This window comes from Vulpes vulpes, chromosome 1 (genome assembly GCF_048418805.1).
Source record: "Vulpes vulpes isolate BD-2025 chromosome 1, VulVul3, whole genome shotgun sequence".
Taxonomy (NCBI): Eukaryota; Metazoa; Chordata; class Mammalia; order Carnivora; family Canidae; genus Vulpes; species Vulpes vulpes.
In genome coordinates this window covers 182,625,898-182,638,674 of record NC_132780.1, presented here as the reverse complement: position 1 = coordinate 182,638,674, position 12,777 = coordinate 182,625,898, and positions in this window count along the sequence as shown.

Sequence of the window (12,777 nt, the reverse complement as noted above, 5' to 3'; positions counted from 1 at the left end):
CTATCATAAATAAATTAAAAAAAAATTAAAAAAAAAGAAATTGTTTTCTAAATGTATGTATGCCATGTATTCTGACATACAAAGTTGAAAAAGGTTAATAAAGGTAATAAAGGTAGAAAAGGGGATGCCTGGGTTGCTCAGCGGTTGAACATCTGCCTTTGGCCCAGGGCATGATCCCAGAATCCCAGATCAAGTCCCATGTCGGGCTCCTTGCAGGGAGCCTGTTTCTCCCTCAGCCTGTGTCTCTGCCTCTCTCTCACTCTGTCTGTCATGAATAAATAAATAAAATCTTAAAAAAAAAACAAAAGTAGAACAGAATTAGAATATGGTCTATATTCACAGAGAATGCAATTTACAAAATCCAGGTATATTAACATGCTTTGATTCTTAGCAAATAAAATTTTTCCTGAGTCATTAATCAAAGAGAGAAAGACTTGAGTTTTTTTGAACAAGGAGAAATGTCAAAGGTCATTTCTTATGCAGTACAAATGGCTTGATCATTAAAAGCTTCCATTAGTGACTCTTAAAAGTAGCTCAGCTACTGATTGACACTTAATGCACAACAATTAACATTTTCTTCTCTGTATATATTATATCAGTAGTCTAGCTCACAATCTCTGAACAGGAGCTAGCAAGATAATTTTGCATTGGTCAGTAAAGCTATCTAAAACACTTTGTTAGTGAAGATTGATGAAAATTTAACATCTTTGTTTTAAATTTAAAACTGTCTCCCTGATTCTGTGCACTTTGCACCAACTTCTTTTTGGTTTCCACTACATTAACTCATAAGCCTCAGATCTCTTCTCAGTATTTTTTGTTTGTTTTCTCTTTCTGTGTTCCATCAACTGCTAGGACCCTTCTGGCCTCTACCTTTACTGTGGTCTTCGTCTGCTCTTTAGCTGATATCCTACTTATATATAACTTGTCAGGATTATCTGACTTCCAGTTATGTGATAGGAGTGGGTTTTGGAAAGGTATTTACTTGTGTGATACATACTCTTTTTTTTTTAAGATTTTATTTATTTATTCATGAGAGACACACAGAGAGAGGCAGAGACACAGGCACAGAGAGAAACAGGCTCCCTGCAGGGAGCCTGATGTGGGACTTGATCCCTAGGACCCTGGGATTATGACCTGAGCTGAAGGCAGGACACTCAACCACTGAGCCACCCAGGTTCCCTGATATATATTCTTTTGGAGAATATGTGGATAAATTTAGATTTAGGTGGATGCCATTATCATCTCAGAAACACGGTGCTTACAAATAGAATATGTTTGGATCATCTTTACTTCTCTTGAATTATAACCCAAAGAATGAGCAAATAAAGAAAGGAGTAAAGATAAAACTAAAATGCAAGCAATTTAACATTTATTCTCCTTGCAACGGTGATTTTTCCACAAATAGCACCTACCACAAAGTAAAGGGTCAACAAATACTTATTTAATGTTAAAACTAAAGGAATAAATGATTCATCTGATTTATATTCTCATAAACATTTTTATATTAGGTGACATTTGTCAGCCAAATATATAAAAGGCATGTGATATTTAAGGGAAACATGAATACCAGACTGGAACTATAAAACTCCCAGGATTTCCTCATCCTCCCCGAAAAAGAATAAAGAGAGACTCTACAAGGGAACATATACCATAAGTGTTTCTTAGAAAATATCATCATGAAAAATAACAGATTTTTCCCATCAAAATTTTTTAGATCCCAAAAGCATAAAGGTTCTTTTTATTTTAAGTATAAAGTTTCAGTGATTATCAGTATAGAAAATTCTTATGATATTCAGTATGAAACAAACTTAGTCCTTTTATCAATAAACATTTACAATCTATATGCAATCTATGAGTGGTCCATAGTACTTTATGGCTAGCTACATGTTTCCCTTTACTATAAAGATTAAAAGGAATAAATCTATATATAATAGATTTTTTGGATAATATACAAGTAATTTTTTCTTTTCTTTAAAAAAAATCCTTGTAATCTTTTAGATATTTCTGTGAGAGTACTGCTAAACTACTTTCACAATTCTAATGAGGATGAATCAATTCTAATGAGTTAATTTTCATTTTATTTTTATCTGAGTCCCTTTTGAGGAAGAGTTCTTATAATCATCACCATAATAATACAAAAAAGAGAAATATATTTTGTATTAAGAAAGAATTATAAAGTCCAAAAGAATAATATTAAAACAATTAAAGTTAACATAATCAGTTATCAGCTTATCGACCCTGCTTTTAGGGATGGAAACTAACTTTAGCTGATTTGCTTATGGAGAATACTGATGATAACAAATAACCAAGATCTTGTCTAATTCACCCTGGAATATCATTTATGCTATTTATGAAGTTAGGGGTACATAGATATTTAATTCAGGGGTTCATCAAAGACAGGTTGTCTGTGTCCTGTTCCAAGTCCCTTAGGATATTATTTCCTAATTTGAAATGCTGTTGATTGTATTCATGTTGCTTTTATAAATCTAAAATAATGATTATGGTCAAGCATATTTAATTATTTTAAAACTACTACAGCTTAATTAAAGATTTTTCTTCTGTGTTCTCTCTCTTGCACCTTTTACATTGAGCTATAACCTGACCACTTTCTCAAGTTACTAATTTTATATCAAGAATAAAAAGGGAAAACCAACAGCAACAATAAGAATTCTATGTGCCTGTCAACAACTGGTGTACTTCATCTCTTCTAAGATATCATGCACCTGAATATAGTTAATGCTATGAACAAAATTATACTGATTTAAAATATTTTGATGTGTTAGTTTTTTTCCACCTGCTACACTTCTGATGTATTTTTGGTTTCATGGGCTTACCATGAATAACAAAATTTTAACTTTTCTCATCTTGAAAACTTCAAGTATATATTTATGCACTATCTTTAGAAAATGACCTGCCCATTCATACGGATTATGGGGTATAAAGTTTTGCTTTATTTACAATATTTATGTTTGGAGGAAGTGTTTATTAAATAGTTAAAAGATATATGATCAAGGGTACTTGGGTGGCCCAGTCAGTTAAATGCCTGACTCTTGATTTTGACTCAGGTCATGATCTCAGGGTGCTGAGATCGAGCCCTGAGTCCGGATCCATACTCAGCAAGGAGTCTGCTTGAGATTCTCTCTCTCCCTCTATTCCTCCAAAGCATATGATCATAAGAAGTGGTTCTCTTCATGTGTATCAAAAATGGCTAATTTCATGTACAAAAATGAAAAACTGATCTAAAAATAATTTAATAACATAGGTGGTATAGCATTATACTAATTGTAGCATTAATTACCATAAAAATAAGGTTTTAAAGACTCCACCAAAAACTACTAAAACTGATAAATCAATTCAGTAGAGTAATAGGATACAAAATTAATATATAGAAGTCTGTTGCACTTTCTATACAGCACTAATGAAGTGGCAAAGAGAAATTAAGAAAACATTCCCATTTGCAATTGTACCAAAAATAGTAAAATATCTGTCCTCTGGTACCTCATCTGAGAATCTCTGGGTCAGTCAAAAATGGCGGATTTTCCAGGAAATCCTTAAATGTCACAGGCATCCTTAACATTTAAGGTACATTTAGATGCTTATCCCTCTTTCTTGGTATAATTATAGCAATAGTACATTTTGATTGTATTAGATATAACTTTTAAATAAGTTCAATTAAATTCTATGTATTATCTTAAGCCAAATAAATTTCACATACCAGCAAAAGAAGAACTTGCAATGTTTATCAGTTCTGAGAAAAATATTTTTTAGAATTGGTCTTTGAAATGTAATAAGAGAAAACTAACTGTGCACGTAACCTGATCAAACTTCATTAAGACAGTTTTGACTGTATATCATTATTGTCAATCATATTGCTGCCAAAGAGAGCTACAAAGGGCCAAAAATATCTCCTTCCCTTGAAGAAACATCTAATTATAGACAAAATAGTTAATTTTTTTTAAAAAGAGTTGGTATATGCTCTAAAAATATAACTGGTTTCAGTTAGGTTTAAGCCTATGAAGAGAAGACTAAATTTTATAAAAGAGGTGAAATTGGTGCAATGCTATCTAAAATAAGGTATTATTGCTTTCAGTAGAGAATAAAGGTAAGAATGCCAACTGATGTGTTTCTAGACCATATTTTGACCTGGTAGACTGCCTCCTTACTTATTTTATTTTTTTTTAAGATTTTTTATTTATTTGAGACAGAGAGAGAGAGGGGGGAAGGGGGCAGAGGGAGAAGCAGGCTCCATGCAGGGAGCCCAACGTGGGACTCGATCCCGAGTCTCCAGGATCACACCCTGAGTGGAAGGCAGTGCTAAACCGCTGAGCCACCGGGGCTGCCCCTCCTTATTTATTTTACAACAACTGATTCTTTCACTTGGGCCAGAGAAGGAAGTCATCATTAATGCTTGGCAAGCAATAAAGAGAGGAGGTTGAGGGTGCCTGCCACTGGGTTAGGAGGGAACATTATAACACAATAGAAAATGTAAGTTGGGATCCCTGGGTGGCTCAGCGATTTAGCGCCTGCTTTCATCCTAGGGCATGTCCTGGAGACCTGGGATCGAGTCCTACGTCGGGCTCCTAGAGTGGAGCCTGCTTCTCCCTCTGTCTGTGTCTCTGCCTCTCTCTTTGTCTCTCATGAATAAATAAAATCTTAAAACAAAACAAAACAACAAAATGTAAGTCATAGCAGGGAATGAGAGCAAGAGGGCGCTAGGCCTGGGTATCCAAAAAAGTAAATGAGAAAAACAGAACAGCAAAGATAGATGAGCTCTATATAGGTAATAGACACTTGGAATGAAAGATTAGAGTCAAATTTAAAATACTATTCCCATAAAGCTATAATTTGGCCATTTTCTCAAGTTAGTAGCTCTGTAGAAGATTGTCCAAAACACATTTCTTTATGATTATCACAATAGTACACAGTTAAGAATTGATAAAGCAGAAATCTGGCATTGTGATGCCCCAACTATGGTTTTCTTTTTTTAAAATTCCCCTGGGTATTAGGGGTCTTTTCTGATTCCACACAAATCTTAAAATAATTTGTTCTAACTCTCTGAAGAAAGTCCATGGTATTTTGATAGGGATTGCATTAAACGTGTAAATTGCCCTTTACAAATGTGTAAATTTAATGTCAGTAAATAACACTGACATTTTTACAATATTAATTCTGCCAATCCATGAGCATGGAATATTTTTCCATCTCTTTGTGTCTTCCTCAATTTCTTTCAGAAGTGTTCTATAGTTTTTAGGGTATAGATCCTTTACTTCTTTAGTAGGGTTTATTCCTAGGTATTTATGCTTTTGGGTGCAATTGTAAATGGGATTGACTCCTTAATTTCCCTTTCTTCACTCTCATTGTTAGTGTATAGAAATGCCACTGACTTCTGGGCATTGATTTTGTATCCAGCCACGCTACCAAATTGCTGTATGAGTTCTAGCAATCTTGGGGTGGAGTCTTTTGGGTTTTCTATGTAGAGTATAATGTCATCATTGAAGAGGGAGAGTTTGACTTCTTCTTTGCCAATTTGAATGCCTTTAATGTCTTTTTGTTGTCTGATTGCTGAGGCTAGGACTTCTAGTACTATGTTGAATAGCAGTGGTGAGAGTGGACATCCCTGTCTTGTTCCTGATCTTAGGGGAAAGGCTCCCAGTGCTTCCCCATTGAGAATGATATTTGCTGTGGGCTTTTTGTAGATGGCTTTTAAAATGTTGAGGAATATTCCCTCTATCCCTACATTCTGAAGAGTTTTGATCAGGAATGGATGCTGTATTTTGTCAAATGCTTTCTCTACATCTATTGAGAGGATCATATGGCTCTTGGTTTTTCTCTTGCTGATATCATGAATCACATTGATTGTTTTACGAGTGTTGAACCAGGCTTGTATCCTGGGAATAAATCCTACTTGGTCATGGTGAATAATTTTCTTAATGTACTGTTGTATCCTATTGGCTAGTATCTTGTTGAGAATTTTTGCATCCATGTTCATCAAGGATATTGGTCTATAATTCTCCTTTTTGGTGGGGTCTTTGTTTGGTTTTGGAATTAAGGTGATGCTGGCAGTGGGAATGTGAACTGGTGCAGCCACTCTGGAAAACTGTGTGGAAGTTCCTCAAAGAGTTAAAAATAGTTCTGCCCTACCACCCAGCAATTGCACTGCTGGGGATTTACCCCAAAGATGCAGATGCAATGAAACACCAGGACACCTGCACCCCGATGTTTATAGCAGCAATGTCCACAATAGCCAAACTGTGGAAGGAGTCTCGGTGTCCATCGAAAGATGAATGGATAAAGATGTGGTTTATGTATACAATGGAATATTACTCAGCCATTAGAAATGACAAATACCCACCATTTGCTTCGACGTGGATGGAACGGAAGGGTATTATGCTGAGTGAAATAAGTCAATCGGAGAAGGACAAACATTATATGGTTTCATTCATTTGGGGAATATAAATAATAGTGAAAGGGAATAGAAGGGAAGGGAGAAGAAATGGGTAGGAAATATCAGGAAGGGAGACAGAACATGAAGACTCTTAACTCTGGGAAACGAACCAGGGGTGGTGGAAAGGGAGGAGGGCGGGGGGTGGAGGTGATTGGGTGACAGGCACTGAGGGGGGCACTTGACGGGATGAGCACTGGGTGTTATTCTGTATGTTGGCAAATTGAACACCAATAAAAAATAAATTTATTATTAAAAAAAAGAATTGATAAAGCAGTTGCTTCCAAAAGATTAAAAATCCAAAAAACTAATTTCACACTAAAATATGGGTGTTATCAAAGAAAAGAGGAAGTTTCAAAGGCCAAGCAGATATAGCTTTCTTGGGCAGGAAGTTTGCAGGTGTGTGTTTGGGCAATAACTACATAGTGGTACTACCCAGTGGCACTGTTATGGACTGAATTTTCAAATTTATATGTTGAACCCCTAAATCTCAATGTGATTGTATATGGAGACAGGGCCTTAAGGAGGTATTTAAATTTAAATGATGTCATAATGGTGGAGCCCTAATCCAACAGGGCTGGTGTTCTTATAAGAGAAGGGAGACACCAGAGAACCCTTTCTCTCTCTGCACTTGCACAGAGAAGTCTTATGAAGACAATAAAAAAGCACCTATTTAAAAGCCAATAAAATGTCTCACCAGAAACCAACCCTGACAGAACCTTGATCTTAGATTTCTATTCTCCAGAACTGTGAGAAAATAAGTTTTTGTTGTTTAAGCCACTCAATCTGTGGTATTTTGTTAGGGTACCTTAAGCCTCAGAATTTCAAGAGAGATAACTAGAATCGGAAATGCCACTTGGAATCATGGAAGAATTATAGAACTAGGGCCCATTTCATGATAAAACTCCATGCTTTGGGCACATTAGCACCATATTATAATTAGTAAAACCCATAATTATTTAGGACTCTGAAAGTTTCTTTATACACAGGAATTGTTTTATCTAAATCATTAATGATTTTATAAGGTATATATTATTCACATCATCAAAGACTAAGTCTCAGAAAGAAAGGTAAGTAACTTGGTCATGTTTCACTGGCAAAAAGTCAGAGTCTGATCTCAATCAAGGTCTTTGAGACTCTATAATCTAAATGTTCTGACTCTAGAACCTTTGCTACTCTGTTAACCAGTCATCATTTACAGCCACTTTAACATGGTATCAGTAGTTCCCAAAACCTATACAGAAGACCAGGTGCATCCAGAGCACTTTTTAAAATAATTTCCAGGTCCTACGAATGTAGATTTTTAATTCTGTGATCCATCCATAAAAGCAATTATAGGATATTCCAATTATTTTTCAATCTCCTTTTGTACAAAGTGGATTGAAATAATCTTTCCCCCATGCCACCCCTCTACTTCTCTTTAGGGCTGGGATATCCAATATGATAGCTACTGACAACATGTGACTATCGAGGACTTAACTGCGAGTAGCCTGAATTGAGATATGAAATAAGTATAAAATACACATTAAATTTTAAAGACTTAGCATGAGGAAAAGACTGTAAAATAATAAAATTTTGTTGATTACCTTTGAAATTATATTTTAGATGTATTATATTAAATAAAAGATATTCTTAAAATTAATTTCATCTGTTTATTTTTTTCCTATTGGATATCATTGCTTTAGATGATTAATTACCAGTATTAAGCTAAGTGTTTCTTTAGAACATCTATTAAAGAGGTAAGCACTTTGTGAGAGAAAGAGGAAAACACTATTAGTTGTGTTTTGCAATGCTCACTTATGAAATGTCTTAATTCCAATTGAGAAGCTATATACAGTCAACATTGAGGACTCGATGAAATTTTCTCTTGTAATACTCTACACATTGGTGTTTGTCCTTTCATGATTGGAATTGATGTTTCTGATGAAACAAACTTTAGAAAAGATTTGAAAGACATCATTAGTCCCGAAGTCCTTAGCAAAGTTATTAAAATCAGAATTTCTCATTATAACATTAAATTTTCTTGATACTATTTACATATACGTATTTAAAGTAAAACTAATGAAATATTTTTCTGTTTCTGCTACTGCTTGATAATTGCACTACTTCTGACAGAGGCAAGCTTTCATCTGAAAACACATTCTGCTGAAGCATAGAATTTAATATAAATCTTCTGGTTACAGATTTTTGTATAATACTGTATGCTGACAATGAAAGTCTTAGTTTTATAGTGTAAAAATCACATTATTATTTTTTTTCTTAATGCTATGGTTCAGAAAGTTATAAACGTCATTATTAATAGGACTTGAACTTAGTTCTAAGTGTTTTAATTTCCAGCTGCAGAACTTACATTATATATGTGTTTTGGTTATTTTTAAAATGCAGCATTACAATTATTTACTTTGTATGGTTGCTTATGAATTAAATGGAATAAAGTGTACATTTTGCAAAAGAACATTGACAAAGATAAATGTGGTAATATAGTTCTCCTCCTCTTTCTTGTCTTACTCATTTGCTTATTCTGTACATTTTGTCGGTTTTGGGTTCCAAACATATGTTTTACTTTCTTAAATAGTTGGTGTGTATAAAAATATACAAAGAAAAAAATCTCTGCTTCAAAGAGCATATCAGCTAGCATTGGGGTAAAAAAATGCCCCACCACTTAGAATTGAAATGAAAACAGCTTATTTAACTCATGAATCTACAGGCAAGGCTACTGCACCAGTTCTCTACTGGTGCTCTAACAAATTACCACAAATTTAATGGTTCGAACAACAAAATTTATTTTTTTACAGTTTTAGTGGTTAGAAGTCAGAAATGGATCTAACATGGCTACACTGAAGGTTTCAGCAGGACTCTCTTACTTCTGGAAGCCCAAGAGAAAAACCTATTCCCTTGTCTTCTCCAGTTTCTATAGGCCATGTGCATTCTTGGGTTCATGGCCTCTTCTTCTATCTTAAAAGTGGTGTGTAGCATCCTCAAACCTCTATTTGTCTTTGGTCTCCTTCCCTGACCCTTTTCCCTCTCTCTTCTAAGAACCCTTTGTGATTATACTGGACTCCCCCAGACAATCCAGGATAACCTCCCCATTTTAAGATTATCAATTTAATCAATCTGCTATGGTCCTTTTATCATTTAGGTGTTATTTATCTATGTACAGGTTCTAGGAACTACAACATGTATATTTTGGGGGGATCATCATTCTGCCTACCATAGTTGTACACGGCTAAACCCCCTCATTGTTCTTAGTGGGTTGAGAGTCAGTTAGCTCTGCTTCTGGAGTTAGTTGCTGGCTCTCTTCTGAGTGTCTTCTTTCATGAGTTTATCGCAAACCTCTGTGCACAAGGCCAGCATTGTCATGCTCACATGGCACTAGCTAAGTGAAATTGTCCATGACATGGAATCAGGGAAGCCATTGACTGGGACATTTGATGCATCTAGTCTACCACAGTGAGTCACCAGTAATTAATTTTAATAAAAGAGAAATATGATTTCCACAAAATAGATTTACGATCTTGAATTTGTGTCCATTTCATCTACCTCGCTCTTATACCATAACAGCTTTTTTTTTTAATTAAAAGGTACTTAGAGAGACATATCTAGTATTTCTCATGTTACCCAAGAGTTACAGGTGGTGGTTACTCAAGAGTTCAAATTTTAATTTGATTGTAGCTGGGCCACTTCTTAGACTGAGGTCATCCTTCTTCAGATGCCAATCTAATGATTCAAATACCTTGCATTTCTGTGTTAGGTTTTGGATGCTGAACATTGACTTGAAAAAAATAAATCTCTTTTGAAAAGTGGCAAGTATCAGTAGTAACCTAAGCTAAGCAAGTCACACAGTTTAACATGCTAAGTGCTCAATATCTGCCACCAATCATCAAATATAGTTATATACAATGTGAATGTCTAAGGATCCATTTCTCCTGGGCAGCAGAACACACCCCCCCAAAAACTGAGAAGGAACTGTAGGATACCTGTTAATATAGATTGGTAAACACATCTTGGTGCAAAGATTATAGTGACTTTAGATTCAGCTAACTACAAGATTTTTATAGTGAAACAGGAATTTTATGACATATGTCACACACACACACACACACACACATTCTATAAATAAGTTGTGTTTTCAAAGTGGTTTTTCTTTGTGTCTTGTTATTTTTTTGATGATTGAGGAACTCTGTGCCGTGTACAAAGATTTTGACCTAACCGCAGCTGCTAAAGTTTGATGCTAAATTCCTTCTCCCTTATATAGAAGACAGGACAAAAAGAACACACAGATAAGTTCAATCACTAATTTATTTGTAAACTAAACACTAGGAAATGGTATTTACTTGATATTGAACGTAATTTTATGAAGAGGCAGATTGTATATGATACTTCAACACTGTTTCTAAAAAAAGTGTTAAAATTTAAAAATTACTGCACTTGAGTAGCTAAATTAAAGATATATGTAAAAATTATTTCGATTAATTTATCTCTCAAAAAGGAGTTAGTTTTACTGTGACAAATTTCTACTCTTAATACAGTCATTTTTAAACATCTTAAGTGCTCACTACAATGGATGTGAAAGTGAATTCTCGTTTATTATAATGTAAAGCTTGCCCTCTAGTGGTTCCAGGCTAGTTATAAATTTAGGAAAAAAAGTCTTCTCTAATGAAAGATTTTAATATTCAACCAGAGTTTATCTTTTTATTTTCTTTCATGCTAAAAATATAAACAAGATGTGTCAGCTCTTCTGAAATGTATATTAGCAAAATATCTCTATTGCAAATGCTACTAACAAGATTTAAAAAAAAAACAAATGTGTTTTAAATGAACACAGGGTATTAAAAGTTAAGTTATAACAAATTTTTTTTTTGTTTCATTTCCACTTGTAAATAGCTCTACTAATATTGTGGTTATTGAGAGTGAATAGGTAGTCATCATTAGTGTTATATGTGACCAGTTGTTCGGTCAAATTATGAAGAAATGTATATTAATAAGATTGAGTCTATTTTAATTACTTTTTAAGGCCCCAGTCACTACATTATTTTTTTTTAATTGCCCACGTAAGAGCACTTTAAAAATGTAAAGGATAAAATTCTGGCTTAAAGATACTTGTTTAAGAAATAAAATAATAAAGAAAAGTGCTTTGAGAAATAAAGTAGTTTTTTGAGGTTTCAAAGTGCATTAAGCACATTGATTTATATTATCCAAATTTGTTTCTGTTGTACATTATGTACTCAGTTTATTTACAAAATATTTTTCAAAATATTGTACATTATGGACTCAGTTTATTTACAAAATATTTTTATGTTCCTTTTCCTTGTTGAAATACATATAAAATGATTTTTTAGGAAGGACCAATCAGACGCTTGGGTGGCTCAGCAGTTGAGCATCTGCTTTCAGCCCAGGACATGATCCTGGGATCCTGGGATCAAGTCCCACACTGGCTCCCAGCATGGAGCCTGCTTCTTCCTTTGCTTGTGTCTCTGCCTCTGTGTGTGTGTGTGTCTCTCATGAATAAATAACTAAAATCTTAAAAAAAAAAAGGAACAATCAATAATTTTTCTACCCAGTGCTTAGAATAATGACATCTGTTAATAAAGCTATAATATCATTGGAGTCACATGACCAATCTAACAATAAATAAATAAATGATGTCTTGGTCCATGAAGGGATTTCTGAAAATTTGGGGACTTTTTTTTTTTTTGATTTTATTTATTTATTCATGAGATACACAGAGAGAGAGGCAGAGACATAAGCAGAGGGAGAAGTAGGCTCCCTATGGGGAGCGCAATGCAGACTGGATCCCCGGACCCGGGGATCACCACATGAGTCGCAGGCAAATGCTCAACCATTGAGCCACCCAGATGCTCTTGGGGATTTTTTTTTAGGTTTTTTAGAATAAAAACTAAACAAGTCACCTGTATTTAGTCTGCAGAAACTATTATAAGTAATTTTGGACAGTTTATTTTATGCTTTATACTTATTAAATTTATTTAGGTATAATTCAGAGATAAATACTGCATCTATCTAAAGAGCAAAATAACACTAAATGAAATAAAGTAGTCACAGAAGGGCAAATATTGCATGATTCCATTTACATGAAGTATTTAAAATAGTCAAACTTATAGAAGCAAAGAATAGAATGGTGCTTGCTAGGGTTGGGAGAGGTGCAAGATAGGGAGTTATTTAATGTGTATAAAGTTTTGGTCACGCAAGACTAAATTTTCCAGAGACCTATTGTACAACATAATGCCTGTAGTTAACAATACTGTACTGTGCAATTTATACATTTGTTAGGAAGGTAGATTTCTTAAATGTTCTTACCACAAAACAAAACAAAACCA